Source organism: Oculina patagonica, chromosome 5 (genome assembly GCF_052425735.1).
Source record: "Oculina patagonica isolate OP01 chromosome 5, crgOcupat, whole genome shotgun sequence".
Lineage (NCBI taxonomy): Eukaryota > Metazoa > Cnidaria > Anthozoa > Scleractinia > Oculinidae > Oculina > Oculina patagonica.
In genome coordinates this window covers 24,099,277-24,115,268 of record NC_135762.1, presented here as the reverse complement: position 1 = coordinate 24,115,268, position 15,992 = coordinate 24,099,277, and the positions used below count along the sequence as shown (strand labels likewise).

At 39.9% G+C, this 15,992-nt stretch overlaps 1 protein-coding gene across 1 annotated transcript in view; it reads left to right on the top strand.

Annotated features, from left to right (window-relative positions):
* The first annotated feature begins 549 nt into the window (after nt 1-549).
* The window catches only part of LOC144654103 (ATP-binding cassette sub-family C member 4-like), a 28,237-nt gene continuing 12,794 nt past the window's right edge, over nt 550-15,992 (top strand). Inside the window, exon 1 of the mRNA XM_078514206.1 lies at nt 550-647. The gene's annotated coding sequence lies outside the window, so the exon portion shown is untranslated. The remainder of the gene's footprint in view (nt 648-15,992) is intronic.

Here is a 15,992-nt window from a genome sequence, read left to right as displayed (position 1 = left end):
GCCGTTTGCCGTAAACGTCATGCTTAACCTCTCTAATAACTCAAACTCCCGCTAACTCGAACCTTTTCCAATTCCCCTGCAGGTCATTTTCTTACTAATTTTACCCTCGATAACTCGAACTCCCGATATCTCGAACCTTTTTCGATTTCCCTTGAAGGTTCGAGTTATCGGGATTCGACTGTAGTTCCATCATGCTGCGGAAACCGGGATAAGCTCCGGCCTGATGGGCCACTAGGCTCGTACGCAGACTTTACCTTCAGTTTACCTGTAAAGATCACAAATAGCACTGATATTCTTTCGCGTGAGCCTTGAAAACGATACAGAGCCAGTTGTGAACGACATTTAGTAGTTAATTATAAAGTGTTGTTGTATAACTTGCTGGTGTTCGGATAATAATCAGGGACTGCAATCTCTTTGTCAAGTTACAAGAAATAATTTATGGAACTAAGAGAGCAAATATATAGGACCTGCGGATTTTGTCACCGAAGTTGCTAAGCAACATGACGTATCCCCATTGCGTGATGCTTGCGCTGTTAGTTAATTGGATGGCACGAATCGGAAACTCTTCGAGTTTCCACGAAGATCTGCCAAAAACATTACTTATCCCCCAGACTGTTGTGATGATAGGGGCAGCATCTTACTGAAAGGTAAGCTTTGTTTCGAGGTTGTTTAGGAGATAGATTTTTGACTTATTTGCAATCCTATGATTTTACATATAACTTAAAGCTCTGATTGAGTTCTGTAGTTTAACCCTAAATGGCTCCCCAAGCTCACTCTACAACGCCGAGTAACGCCAGACACATTTTCTGAATAGACAAATGGCTATCACAATGCGTACAGTAAACCGTGTATATGTATGGTACATGCCTCGGTCGCAATTCTACACATTTAGACGCTTGTGTTTTATATTTAACCAGTATATGCACTGGGAATTGACAGCTTAGCCCCATTCACTGCCATTTTCTGTGGCATTTTCTGTAATATGCACATATAAATTAGTGTTCTAACAATACACCATTAGTTCAGTGAACCAGGGCGTCATTATTGTTTTAATAACTCATTTAATTTAAAACTAGCTATAGCGATAACTTTTTACCGTCCAAATTTCAGTTTGAAATGAGTTTTAACATATTTTAACTCTACCAGACTTCGGCGTTGATCGATTTCTACTACTTGTAACTCTCCTAAAGAAATTTACTCCGTTTAACATTATTTGCATAAAATTCGTCGCCTAAGGGCTCCCCTATTAAACAGTTCCAATCAAGCGACAAAACCAAATGACCGCAATTTTTTCTTAATTACGCCTCTAGCGGCATTAGTGATAATCAGTCTAGCTACAAAGCAGCAAAGTATGCTTGGAACTATTGACTGTTGAAATCTCAGGATCCTTCTTGCCCACAGCGTTGAGTCAGATCGTCACAGAAGTCTCTTTACGCCAAAAGAATCTGACTGAATGAATGCTTCAATGACTTCCTTTAAATATCATTTGTGTTGTTTTCTGTCAGTATAGACAAAACCATTTGTAGGAAACGCATCGCTGAAGATTTCTTCTCCTGCATTGGTGCACGTACTCAGTGCAAGGCCGTATGAAAGGCGGGTAAATTCGAAATTATAAAATACGAACAACCAATTTTATAACGAACTGAGAGTAAATTTAATTTACACTCTCTCGTGGCTGATCTAACCTCGTTTCCAGGGTTCTCTCCTGGAAACGACCATGGCTTGGAATTTTTCAATTAAAATTTCCATATTTTATATTGATGTAAAGGAATATGAGAAAATAAATCCTTTTTAAAAAGTCGAATGTCTGTGTAATATTATATTATTTTGAATTTCTTGAATCACAAGGATCACTGTGTAACAGGACTTTACTTGGGTTTTGGACGTCGCTTGAGCGAATGATTTAAGTCTTATTCGGGAGCTCTTTCAATCTGGGCTACCAATATACCAATACTTTACTCAAGTCATCATTATTTGCATTGTTGACAAATCTTAGTAGGATACATATCGCTAAAGATTCCATGCAGTATATACCTGTAGCAGTCCAAATGGTATAAAGGAGAGATATCTCTTAAAATCATTTATTTGAGTTGAGTGGAAACAAACAATTTTGACGAAGAAGAGTAACTTATTCTCCCATGCATGATTAAGCAGATGCTTTCGTGGCGAACCCAAGATTTTACATCTTTTTCTCGGAATTTGTTATCCCTGGCGGTCAAGCGGTATCAGCTATCGACAGTTAGCCCTTATATTATTTAGTTTACTCCCGAAATTTACTTTCAGAATTGTACTTTTTTGTTTTTTCGCAGATTCATTAGGACGTCTCATTTTCAAAGGGTTTCACGAGAGAAACTTGCTTCTAGAAAACGTTCTGAATACAATATGATTATTTGCATTTACTATTTCGTATCGAGAGCAGGCCGCCGACTATACTATATTATCAACATTAATAATGTTTCAGAAAAAAAAGTAGATCTCAGTTAATTTCGAAACAGCGTAATCTCCTATAATTGTAAAGCCAGATTTCCTTTCATCTGCTTTTAGAACAAAGCCTTCGAAAAAAAATGAGCTCTAGCCCCTTAGGTCGTGAAAAGTATTATGAATCTTTAAACACTTCTCACGTACAACGTTGTCGAAAAACTGTTGGCTGCTTCTAGCATCTTGAAAAATATAATAACGCTGGGTTCTGACAATACTATAAGCGAGTGAGTCAATTACATCATGGAACACCGCTATGTTTATAAAACAGGCCTTGGTCATTATGCACCGGTTAAATTGAACAGCACGAAGTGCTTGTGTTTGTGTACAAACTTCAGTAAATTTTTAATGTCTTGGATGAGAAAGTCGGGCGATTATATATGATCCGCATTTTAAATAAAGAATAAGGTTGAAATTGAAAGTGCATTTTGCCGCTGTACGGATAATCTATCTTATATACAATTCCTCTGGTATCCTCTTTCTCGATCCTGTCTTTTGGTTGTTTCAGTATGTTCGAGATGGTACGTATAGGTGTATGGGCGACCTTGATGTTGAAGCCACGAAGAACGTTTGCAATTATTTCGGAAAAACCTTTGGCGTAAGGGAGGATAACAAAACCACGATGGTCGATATAATTTGTTTCTTGTTGTCTACTCGGTTGGCGCAGACTGTGAATAAAATTTGCAGGGTAGTTATTAGTGGCGAGGGATTTCGCTACTCGCTTAGTTTCCCGTGATACTTCCTCCTCGGTGGAAGGGATGTTCCTCGCGCGATCCAAGAGAGTGCGAGCAAACGAGTGTTTATGCTGGGGATGGTGGTGTGATTTGAAATCCAGGTAACGATCGGCGTTGGTAGCTTTCCTGTAGACAGACACGGTGATCGAGCCATCTTCTTGTCTGGTTGTTTTGGTGTCAAGAAAGGCAATGGAACCTATTGATTGTACCTCGATTGTAAATTTGATGTGAGGGTTGATGGAATTTAGATGTGAGTGGAATTTATCTTCGCGTTCCCTTTTTACACATACGTGGCTGTCATCTACGTATCTAAACCACCATTTGGGAGGGTTAGGGGTCAAAGAGAGAGCCTTTTCTTCGACATGTTCCATGACGAGATTGGCCAAGATTGCGCTTACTGGGGATCCCGGCATCGGACAAACGAAAATTTGTTGGAAATGGTTGCTTTGGAATACAAAGAAATTGTTGTCGAGGACGAACTGTAGAAGTGCCATGATATTTTGGATCAGACAAGTTGGTTCTCTCCGGTAGTGATTGGTCAGAATCCAGTCTCTCTTTAACCACTTCGGTTGCTAGGTGGGTCGGAATGCAAGTAAACAGTGACACGACGTCAAAAGATATGTTGCTCAGACATCACGCGCGCTTAAAACACGTATGAAAGAACACGCGAAGTCCATCGCAACATTGGATAAAAACTCTTTGTTGGCAAAACACCATATGCTTAACGACCATCAAATAGATTTGGAGAGCGTCAAAATTGTTGACAGGTCAACGGTGTGGAAACAACGACTAATTCTTGAAGCTTGGCATTCTGTGCGAGATAGGAACGCTATAAACGAACACATAGCGCTACCAAACATTTACAATAGCATTAAGAATTCATAGACTCATTAAGAATGCTCAAGAGACTTCTGTTGCACTCGGAAAGTTCATTTAGTTTTTAACAGGACGCCGTTGAACATTTGCATTTTTATCTTGCTGAAGAAGGCAAGTGTCAGTAACTGGTATTGTAATGGTGTTTGCAAGTGTGCAGGAACAGTAATAAAGAGCAAAAAATGACATCAGTAGACAACATATGATGTGAAATGTAAACTTTATCGGCTGTTATATTTCTTTCGATATCAATTTTATCAATAAAGTTTCATACAAATCCTTATGTGAACCTGGGCTCGCTGTGGAAGCTTTTCCTCTCCCGGATTGATCTTGCGGTGCATAATTATTTTGGGGAATCTCAAGGGAAGTATCCACGAAAGTATTTTGTTTAGAACGATCGAAATAAGTAGTGAGGAAAGGACCGGTTACTCCTGTTAAATGGGCAGGAATTGGGCAGGAATAATTAAGTAGGTGACGTCATAGTGCGTAAGTGACGTCATCAAAAATGGGGCGTAAATGACGTCATAAAATGGGGCGTAATCTTAAAATAGAAAAATTACATCATCGGGTGTAATCTAAAAATAGAAAAATTACATCATCGGTTGTAATCTAAAAATTGAAAAATTACGTCATTGGGGTGTAATCTAAAAATAGAATAGTTACATCATTACAATCATTATTTTAATCGACTACGTCATAGTTCAAAAATAGAATAGGGACAAGATTTCTTTAGCATATAAAAGCTCCCCCGTTGCGAAGCAAATCATTCACAAACTTTGAGTTCAAGTAAAGCGATGGCTTTCAATCTATTGATATTTCTAAAGTTTGCGGAACAGCTAGGATTGACCGAGGAACAATGGGAAGAACTGTTTAATTTTCTCGTTCCCACTCTTACTCAAGTACGAGAGAAGCTATTTAAGTGAGTGTCGTGAAAAGAGCTGTCATTAACGTATTAACCTTGACAGTGATGGGTTGTTGTCCACCTTCCTCCTCGTTTGGTTTGGAACGAATTTTTAACCGCATTCGTTGCGTATTAGCCTGCTGTGGAGGTAAAGTAATTGTACAAAACTCTGAGTTCTGTGATGGAGAAAAAGCTCGCCAGTATTTACCTCGACCCAAGTCACCCCGCAAGTTTCGGTGGTTTGGATGCTGTGTACCGAGTAGTCAAAGAGGAGGGAAAGAGTAAAATTTCCCGCAAACAAGTTCAAGATTGGTTAAGTCAGCAAGACGTTTACACGCTACACAAACCTGCCCGCAGACGTTACAAACGTAGTCGAGTCATTGTCCCTGGCATAGACGCACAATTTCAGGCAGATCTTTGTGATGTTCAAAACCTCAGTCGCTACAACAAAGGCTACAAATACTTCAGGGTCGTAACCAGGTATATTTTTTCATCGCTGATCCCAAATTTTAGCTCTAAATTTTGATTCCTGATCCCTAAAATGTGGCAACATTTGATCCCTGATTCCATTCTGCTCCGATCTGATTGGCCGATCCGGATCCCATGACTTGTGACCCGGGATCCCGGGTCCATGATCCCGATCCCGAGGCTGTGATCCCGATCCCAAGGCTGTGATCCCTGATCCCATATACCTGGTTACGACCCTGAATACTTGCTTACCTGTATAGACATTTTCAGCAAGTATGCCTGGGTCGTGCCTTTAAAAACAAAACAAGGACAAGAACTAGTGAAAGCATTTCAGACTATTTTATCCTCTGGACGAAAACCGTCCAAACTACAAACGGATCAGGGTACTGAATTCCTCAACCGCGTGTTCCAGAAATTCCTGAGAGACAATAACATCGATTTTTTCACAGTGAATTCAGGATTGAAGGCTTCGGTGGTAGAACGACTGAACCGCACGTTTAAGAACAAGATGTATAAATATGTTATTTGGGCGATCAGTGTTTGACATAATAAAATTTGGTTTGTATCTGATCTTAAAAAGTTGGTAAAAACGTATAAAAAACTGAATTTTCGGTAACTCTCTGTTACCTTCATCAGAGTTAAAATTGGTTCAGTTTTTTGCATAAGAAGTATTTTATACACCGCCGGTCTCTAGGGATGTTCCCAATATTAAATAAACTTGTGGGAAATGCACATGCTCATTCACACAGTTAATGTCCTGGATAGAATGTAGCGCTTCAAGGAATAGGCGTTGTTGCCTATTGTTGACATTTCTTTCTAAAATTTCTACATAATCCGGATGAATGTCATGGTCTGTTGTTTCCGCGTGAAATCTTATTGCGCTTTCGTTATTAGATCTTGTGCCAGGCTTGTGCTCTGCGCCGCGCGAATTCCATGATCTTTTGCTCTCTCCCACATAGGCAAAATCACATGTTTTGCATTTGACTTTGTACACAATTCCCTTGATCTGATTTGTGGCGGGGCGGTCTTTTGGTTTCTTAAAGATACTGCCCAGTGTTTTAACAGTTTCAAGCCTGTTAAAACACTGGGCAGTCAAATGCAAAACATGTGATTTTGCCTATGTGGGAGAGAGCAAAAGATCATGGAATTCGCGCGGCGCAGAGCACAAGCCTGGCACAAGATCTAATAACGAAAGCGCAATAAGATTTCACGCGGAAACAACAGACCATGACATTCATCCGGATTATGTAGAAATTTTAGAAAGAAATGTCAACAATAGGCAACAACGCCTATTCCTAGAAGCGCTACATTTAATCCAGGACATTAACTGTTTGAATGAGCATGTGCATTTCCCACAAGTTTATTTAACATTGGGAACATCCCTAGAGACCGGCGGTGTATAAAATACTTATTATGCAAAAATTGAACCAATTTTAACTCTGATGAAGGTAACAGAGAGTTACCGAAAATTCAGTTTTTATACGTTTTTACCAACTTTTTAAGATCAGATACAAACCAAATTTTATTATGTATAAATATTTTACTTACAAAAACACACTATGTTACATCGATGTTCTACCTCAGTTGGTGAAATCTTATAATAACACATACCACCGTAGTATTAAAATGAAACCCAGTCAAGTCACTAAAGTTAACGAGGGTAAAGTCTGGCATACATTGTATGGAGATAATATACAGAAACGCGTACGTTTTAAGTTTCGTGTAGGAGATCGCGTGAGAATAAGTAAAGTGAAGCGAATATTTGAAAAATCATACCTCCAAATTTTACGGAAGAACTGTTTACTGTGTATAAACGATTCCCGCGTCAAGTACCGGTCTATAAACTGAAAGATGATGCAGGTGAAATCTTAGAAGGGACATTCTACGAACCTGAATTACAGAAAGTAATCAAGAATGATGACGTGTATCGAGTAGAAAAGATCTCACGCAAAAGAAAACGTAATAATGTAGTGGAATATCTTGTGAAATGGAAGGGATACAAAGATCCAAAATTTGATTCCTGGGTTCCGGAAAGTGATATATCAAAATTGTAATTTTTATTCCTGTGTATGTTCAATAAAAGAAATTTTAAATGGTAAAATGGTTGTTGTGTGGTCTCTTATAAATTAAGAATACCCAAAGTAAACACTTCATTTGAACGCAAGATACAATGGAGGTAACACAGTTTTATCTGCATCTTCCCAGCAATAGCAGTCTAGATAAATATCCAAATAACACATTGACAGAGTACCGGGTTGGTTTACCACCGGGTCACTATTCTTCCATTGAGGACATTCTATTAAAGATGAAGGAGCTGGTCGACAATGAAAAGCGTTACGGTGATAATGTGAAATTTACCTACGATAAACTAAGTAGGAAAGTCACTGTTCACTTACAAAATAATACAGAACTATTCTTTGACGATATCGGATATCTGCTAGGATTTCCCCCAAAACAAATTTTTTCGACAACAACCACTGCCGAAAGAGAAGCGGATTTGGAATATGGCTTTCACGATCTTTACATATACTGTGATATAACTCAACCGCAATATGTTGGAAACGCACTTGTCCCCTTACTTCGAATCGTGCCCGTTGAAGGAAAGGATGGACAACGTATCAGCAAATCCTTCATCCGCCCACAATACATACCTGTCAGCAGAAAACAGTTTGAAAGTATTGAAGTCAATATAAAGCGTGACACAGGAGACTCTGTATCATTCGAGTTTGGGAGAGTGTTACTTACACTTCATTTTCGACAGATTAAGCCCGTAAACTTTTAAAATACAAAATGAAGAAAATTCACATCCCGAATCATAAATTGTACGAAGAATATTACTTAAACCAGGCCAAGCAAAAAGGTGGAAGCTTACCTGCTTTCCATGGTGCGCGGTTTCAGCGAGGATATGGATTAGGGTCCATATTCAAAGGTCTTTTCCGTTGGGCTGTGCCTCATCTTCAACAAGGTGCTAAAATGCTTGGTAAGAAAGCTCTACAGACGGGCCTTAACGTAGCACAAGATGTGTTAGCGGTAGATAATCTAAACAAGGCGGTCGCTAAGCAGGCTAAAAAAGTCTTAGCACAACCCTCCCAGAATGCCCCGCAGTCAGGTGCCGGTAGAAAAGGTACAAAAAGGAAACCGCCAACAAGAAATAACAGTTCACCTCCAGGCAAGAAACAGAAAACATCTCCGCAGAAGAAGAAACCTAAAGAGAAATTTCCCTTCTTAAAGTAGACATGGCTTTCGTTCATCACGAATCACAAGAGTGTACAAAATCAGAACTTGATCGTTTCACAGTTCCTGCTACACAGACATCTATCACCAAGGGGCAATGGATTTAATATCACCCCTTTACCAACATCACTGATAGCGGTCCAATTGAGTTTAACGTCTCTGGATCTGGAGAAGAATATTTAGATTTAGCAAAAACTCAGCTGTTTGTTAAAGCCAAGATCACTAAAGCAAACGGTACCGCCTTAGACCCCAACACGAAAGTGGGACCTGTAAATCTTTTTTTACATTCCTTGTTTTCGCAAGTGGATGTAGCTTTGAACGAGCGATTAATCTCCCCATCGACTAATACTTACCCATATCGTGCCATGATTGAAACGTTGTTGAACTACGGTGAAGATGCTAAATCAAGTCAACTATCTATGGCTATGTTTTACAAAGATACCCCCGGAAAGATGGATGAAGCGGATCCAGTAGCAGAAGATGCCGATGCCAACCTGGGGCTAAAAGCTCGATATGCATTCACCAAAGAAAGTAACACGGTGGATATGATAGGCCCCGTCCACAGCGATATTTTTTTTCCAAGACCGTTTAATTTTGAATGGAGTTAATCTGAGACTCAAGCTCAACAGAGCTAAAAACTCTTTCTGCTTAGTCTCATCAGCTGCTGGAGCTAATTTTAAGGTGGTTATCACGGAAGCAATTTTGTACGTTCGAAAAGTCAAAGTGGCCTCTTCTATCACTCTGGGACATGCAGTTGCTCTAAAACAAACGACTGCCAAATACCCCATCCGCCGAGTTGATTGTAAAGTCCTCACCATCCCGACCGGATTCAGTAGCTTTACACCAGACAACCTTTTCCTGGGTCGCATTCCAAGACGGTTGGTATTGGTACTAGTTGATGCAGAAGCTTTTAATGGTACATATGGCTCCAATCCATATAATTTCAAGCACCACAACCTAACCCAAGTGGGCGTTTATGTCGATGGCGAACAGGTCCCTCGGAAACCCCTGTTTCTCAAATTTAGTGAAGCTGGTGGACAAAATGTCATAGCCGGATTTCAAAGCCTTTTTTTCTGGAACGGGAAAACTCTCCCAGGATGCAGGCAACCAAATAGGTAGAGGCGATTACGGTTCTGGCTACACAGCATTCTGTTTTGACTTGTCCCCAGATCACTGCTCGGGCGATCATTTTGAGCTTACAAAACAAGGCAACCTTCGCACTGAACTTCATTTTGGAGAAGCACTTGCCAACACGGTGAATCTTATCATCTACGCTGAGTTTCAAAGCGTGATCGAGATTGACGCAAGTCGAAACGTTCTCTACGACTACACAAACTAGAATGAACACCATTCAGTTGGCGATAATTTTGAAGAAAGATCGATATACGCGAGGTGTGTTTCAAGGAATGTACCCTTCGAATAAACTACCCACGAGAGTTTCCTCCTTCCCAGCGCTGTTCATTGCCAATGTGGATACAAGTGAAAAGCCTGGATCGCACTGGGTTGCGTTTTATTTCACAAAAGATCGAGAGGGAGAATTTTTCGACTCTTATGGATTACCCCCAAGCAATTATACTGGAACATTTTCTTTGTTTTTGAACAATAATTCTAACGAATGGAGCTTTAACTCTGTGACATTGCAAAGTATCAACTGTAAAGTGTGTGGACATTATTGTCTGTACTATGCTTTATTCCGCTGTCGTAATTTTAGTATGAGCACCATTGTAAATCGTTTTTCTAGAAATAAACGACGAAATGATTTTCTTGTTAAACGCTTTATCGAAAAACATTTCCCACTAAGTTTAAAAAAATATTATACCCATGTAAACAAACAAGGAGTTCAATAAATACACCATGTAATTTACGTTTTTAACGTATTTTATTGAGCAATTGAAAATAAAATTGTGATTACAATGTAAAAATGTCTGCTGTCATGCTTTATAATCGTAAGCAGCGAACAGCTTGAGTGCGCGGGCTTGCCGCCCTTCGTATTTTCTTTCTTGCGGGGGATGAGGTAGAAGGTGGAGTGGGAAGCCAGCGGGAGGGGCTTTCTGGAGTTTCTTCTCTAACTCTTGTTTTAAATTCTCGGATGGCGCTCTGCCTCTGAGGATTTCGTACCAAGTTTTCCGACTGGCTCAAATCCTTTTCGCTGACGCAATATGTCATTCACTAGATCCACAACGTGAGAGCCGGATATTGGTTTTTTTTCATACATGAGTTCCCCTTTTTCGTTTCAATGTAAGACATCTCGATTTTCTTTAATCTTATCTAACAGTTGTCTGGCCCCCGTTTTGTAGACTTTGGGTACACTTTTCATCACTTCTTGCTCCACTGCAGTCGAAATAGTTTCTTGTGCCTCTTCTTGTTGAGATTCTTTACTCTCCTCTGGCTGGGGTTTCTCCGCTGCAGGCTTGGATGTTGTTAATTTCACGTGAAGCGGTTGACCCTTTCGCTGATCGTAAAATGTTAGATAACGCTGTAAAACTTGATTATAGAGTTTGGCCTTCTGTTCATCGTCAAGCTCTTTACTAGATAAAATCTCATTCATCTCACCGTCCAAATTTTTCAGAGTTTGTGTCACAGGTGGTGTTAATATTGATTGGCGTTGCTGCAAACGATCCAAAGTATTCTCGGGTACAAGAACCATACGTTTAGCGTGATTCATTTTTAAGCGAGAATCGTGCTCAACACTCGAAGAACGGGCGGTAATAGAACACCTAAAAGGTTTCCACCGTGTTGTACTAAAATTTGTTTTTTTCTTGTGAAGCGGAGTACTTTTTTCGGCAAGAGCAATCAACTGTTTCTTGCGAGTTAGAAGTTTCCTCTTAGCTGGTTTACTGACAGGCACTGTCTCTTTAAGCACGTTAAACACACACTCACAAATACTTCTAACTAAACTATCGTCGGCAACCTTTAAAATCGCTTTCCGTTGAGCAGGAGTACACTTGGCAAGAAGCTTCAAAAAATCGTGGTTCTTTCTCAGACGCTGAGCCATGCTCAAGTGACTTAAAATACTACGATACAGTCCTTTTATAGTTTTTTAACATAGGCAATCTGTGTCTTCCCCGGGAAAATGTTACTTCTCAACCGGAAGTCTGAAGGCGTTTCCGGTTTAAGATCACATAGTAGATATCCATAGGGTCGTTTAGTTGCATCTTGAAACGACTCTTGCATGTACTTTACATGACCAGGAAACATTTGCTTTGCTAAGTGATTGACCTGACTGCTATCCCGCGGTGATTTAAAGAGAACCAAATAATGACAGTTCAAACTCATATCTCTCAATTCTTTTCCTCGGTGAAAGATGTTTTGTAATATAAATATTACACTCAAGTTGCGGTGATGGCAACCTTTTGGTAAACAGATTGGTAATTTGTTTATTCTGAGCCATTTCTTGCATGAGATCATCAATGACAACCAAATTTCTGATGGAGGGATCAATCATAGTTTCTAAATCGCCTGGAACACCTTCGACAAAATTGATGTTGGGAATAGTTGTCAACATCTCATCGTAGGCAGTTTGATATATTGCATAACACCAAATTATCCTTTGTGGAGATCCATCAATCATCTCTTCGCCCGATTCAAGTAAACGTTTAACAAACTGTGTCTTACCGCTGCAAGTCGGCCCAGCAAGTAAGAGAGGGAAGGGATGTATTAACCTCGGGTCGACCATGATCACAACTGACTGTTTGAGCTATGTACCCGCACATTTATAGAAAAATTGTTTTAGGTTCAATCTCTCTCTCGTTAATACGAACCACGTTGGTATTTTGTAATTTAGCAAATTGGAGCCAATATTTTCGCTCTATCTCTGATAAGCCATGTACTTGATTTAAATGATTCGCCAGTCGAACTAAAAATTTAGATCCACAACCTGGGATCGGACAATGCTTACATTTCCTCCGCATCATGTTAACAGCTTGTAAACTTGAAGCAAATGATAGAGGTTTTTTACTATCCTCTTCTAATATAGACATTACTGAAAAGCAGAACGGTTGAAATAAGGAAAAAAAGGTCCTAAAGGGTCAAAGGGGCAAAAAGAGCCTTTTTAACTTCGGTGTTCTCTTTCGAACGCGCGTGGAAACGCGCGTGGGGGACGCGAGAAGTAAGCGCGCGCGTGTAGCTAGGCAGAAAACACACAACGTTTTAAATCAAGCCAACCTACTTTATTGCAAAGTTGTATTAAACCATATTTACAATGTTTTTTACATTATTCTGTTCTTTTACTTAAATGTCTAATGGAAGTGTAGTGTCTCCATCGTCTAATACTTTACGTTTAGGGTAAAAATATGAAAAGCCATCCCGAACTTGTTGATAAGTATAGCTACAACAATATTAGCTACAACACGAAACCCATTGTTACGTCCTGCACTACTTTGCTTCGTTAAGAGAACATTAAGGTATTTTTCTTTGTTTATTTCATTACAGTTTTTGTTGATACCTTTACAGCTAACTTTATCATACGACCCAAAGCAATAGTAGGTCTTGCTACTCAATCCAATGATACCTTCCCCTGACCATTCTTCTTTGAAAACTCCAGGCGTTCTCTTATCATATGCTTTATTTTCTGGTGTGTCTGTTCTAGGAAACCACTTACACTTATCTTTTTCAAACTCTTCTCTTAACTCTAGCCTAACCAAACTCTCTACAGATGGGCCCGACAGGGCGATATAAGCGCTGTCTGTGTCAGTCTCGCAGTACTGGAAATCACTGCGATCGAGGTATTTGTCCATGAAATCAAAATAAAACTGAAGCATTCGTAACTTAGCATACTGGTAAACGAAAAAACCGATTTGCATAGGTAAATTTAATTTAATAGTTTTCTTACAGCTTTGTACTTCGTAGGTGTTTCCTTCTATCTGATCAATACCTCTGAAAAAGGGGGTGTTGATAAGTCGGGACGCTTTGGTTTCCTCACAAAACTTCACTTCTCTATGGCGTTCTTGGTCATTTATAGTTTTTCCGTAGCTGGAATTTCCCACCTGTAAAAATAATGTATGAAACATGATTAAGGTTTGTAAAGGAAATAAAGATGCAACCTATTTGTGCAGATGAAATTATACTTACCAATTTCATGGTATCAGCAATGATGGCCTTGTTTGGGTCGACATCACCTGCCCGTCTAGCATCAGAGACAGCCTCGCCAAAAGGTTCAAAGCAAGGAACTGGAGTGTACTCAACAAATTGATAGACATGGGTTACTTCTAATCCATGCTCCAGGTACCACTTGATGAGGGGCGTGGCCAACAAGATTCTCTCTCCAAAATAACTCCCGATTAAACTTCTTCGGGGTCGAGGCATAATATTCTGTTCCTCGGCGAAAGCTTGCATATACTCGCCAATATCTTCTCGAGAGATTTCTGTGTTTTTGAAAATGGGACACATTTCTGAAAACTTCCCTTTCAGATGGTCAGGTACTCTGATGTCACACTCGACAACACCAAACAGTGATTCGTCACAGATAGCTCTTAGAATCTGTTCTTTAGTTAGGGACTTGTGATGATCGAGGGGACGCTGAAACGTAGTGGACAGAAATTTCTGTACTGTAGAGTTGGTTCGTTTTAGTCGGAGCCATTCGCATTCGTAGATTTCCACAAGTTTATATCCCCGCTCTACAATGTATTGAGAAATATCTCTGGTCTCCTTTAGTAACTCGGCCATTGTTTTTTTTCGTTTCTCATTCATTTCTTTTCCATGTGTTAGATGACAGTTATGTCCATGCCACCAGCAGCCGTGGAATTGAAAGACTGTTTGAGAAGGAGCATGAAATCCATCCAGGGGAATTCTTCTCTCACCAACGCGTTTTTCCTTATCGTTCATTTGATGTCGTATGTAAATTCCGCGATCTTGCGCTTCCCATTCTAACCATTGTGTTGCCATTTTGCTAGAACTTTCTCTTTTAAAGCCTGTTTCTTCTCTTCGTCTGGTAAACGATCCCGTAGGCATGTTTTGCATGATGGCCCATAGATAGAGTGCATTGGCATCGTACCCTACTATTTTCTGGCACATCTTTGCTTCTTTTCCTTGGGCCGTCATTTCCACTTCTCTGATTTTGGTTTTTCCTGCTTCGTGATAGCGATGAACAATTATACTCGGTCCGCCTACCATGTTTTTCTTGAACAGCGTGTACAGATCTTTGTTCTTTTCGTCAAAGAGAGAGAAGTAAATTCCAGGTTCCAGGGTGGTAAAGAGATAGGTCAAAGTAACGCCAGGTATAGAAATACCTTGTCTAAGCATATCCATGTTCTTGTCTTTCCAAAATCCACACATCTTCTCGAGCGCATCACAAAAAGGTTGAACATCCAGGTTGTTGTACCACACAAGAAAATCTTTAAATGTTTGCATTTTGTTATCCGACCACACTTGTAGGCAGTACTGGTAGTCTTCCTCAGAGATGTTTGTTTTTTTAACGTTGAGTAAAAGGCTTCGTGAGGAGGAAGAAATGTTTGATTTAGTTTATCCAGAGAGTCCATCCATTCATATGGAAAGAAGCCTTTAGTTTGGGTACACTCGTAAGCTTTCAGAAACTTGTCATAGCTGAACCCAGGAGCCAGGAAGTTGGTGACATCGAGGAAGCGTAGGTGTTCCGTCTTTAAGCACATGAAGTTATTATTCCGCTTGATAGTAAACTTTACTTCCTCATTCTGGACCAGGACTGGGAAGAGAAATTCTTTTACAGCATTCAAGTCATATTTTCCCGAGTTGAAGCCAAGTACTGGCAGCTCTTTCAGGTATTCTTCGAGTCTGTATTTTAGTTTCTTTAAAGGGTGTTCTTTTTTCTTCATAGGTTCAGGGTCGTTTTTCTCTGGGGTTTTTTCAACGAACAAATGATCTTGATGGTCTTTATTCTCGCGTTCTCTATCAAAAGCACGGTAAAAGGAAAGACCTTCTTCCTCCTCTACTTCGTTGTCTATGAAAGCTCTATCTTCCTCCGTTTCAGATTCAATATCCTCTTCCTCATCATCCGTGTCCATGAGATCTTCACCTTCATCGTCACTGTCTTGCTCTTGAACACTGTTTCCGCAATATTGCTGTCCGGAAGGTTCTGATGTTTGCTGTAGATCTTCTAGCTTTTTCTCAATAGCTTCAAAGACGCTGGAAAAGGTTTCTCTGACGAGGCGATAGCTTTCATTACTTATTTCCACTAGGTAATCGACCATCTTTTTAACAAGCTGCTTGGCATCTCCTTCAGTTACAAAACACTTGGGTTGATCATAGCCTGGAACGTTTGAACAGATACTCACACTCAGAGGAATGTGTTTAGCATCCCAGGCAAGTTTATCTGTATCGTTGAGACCAGT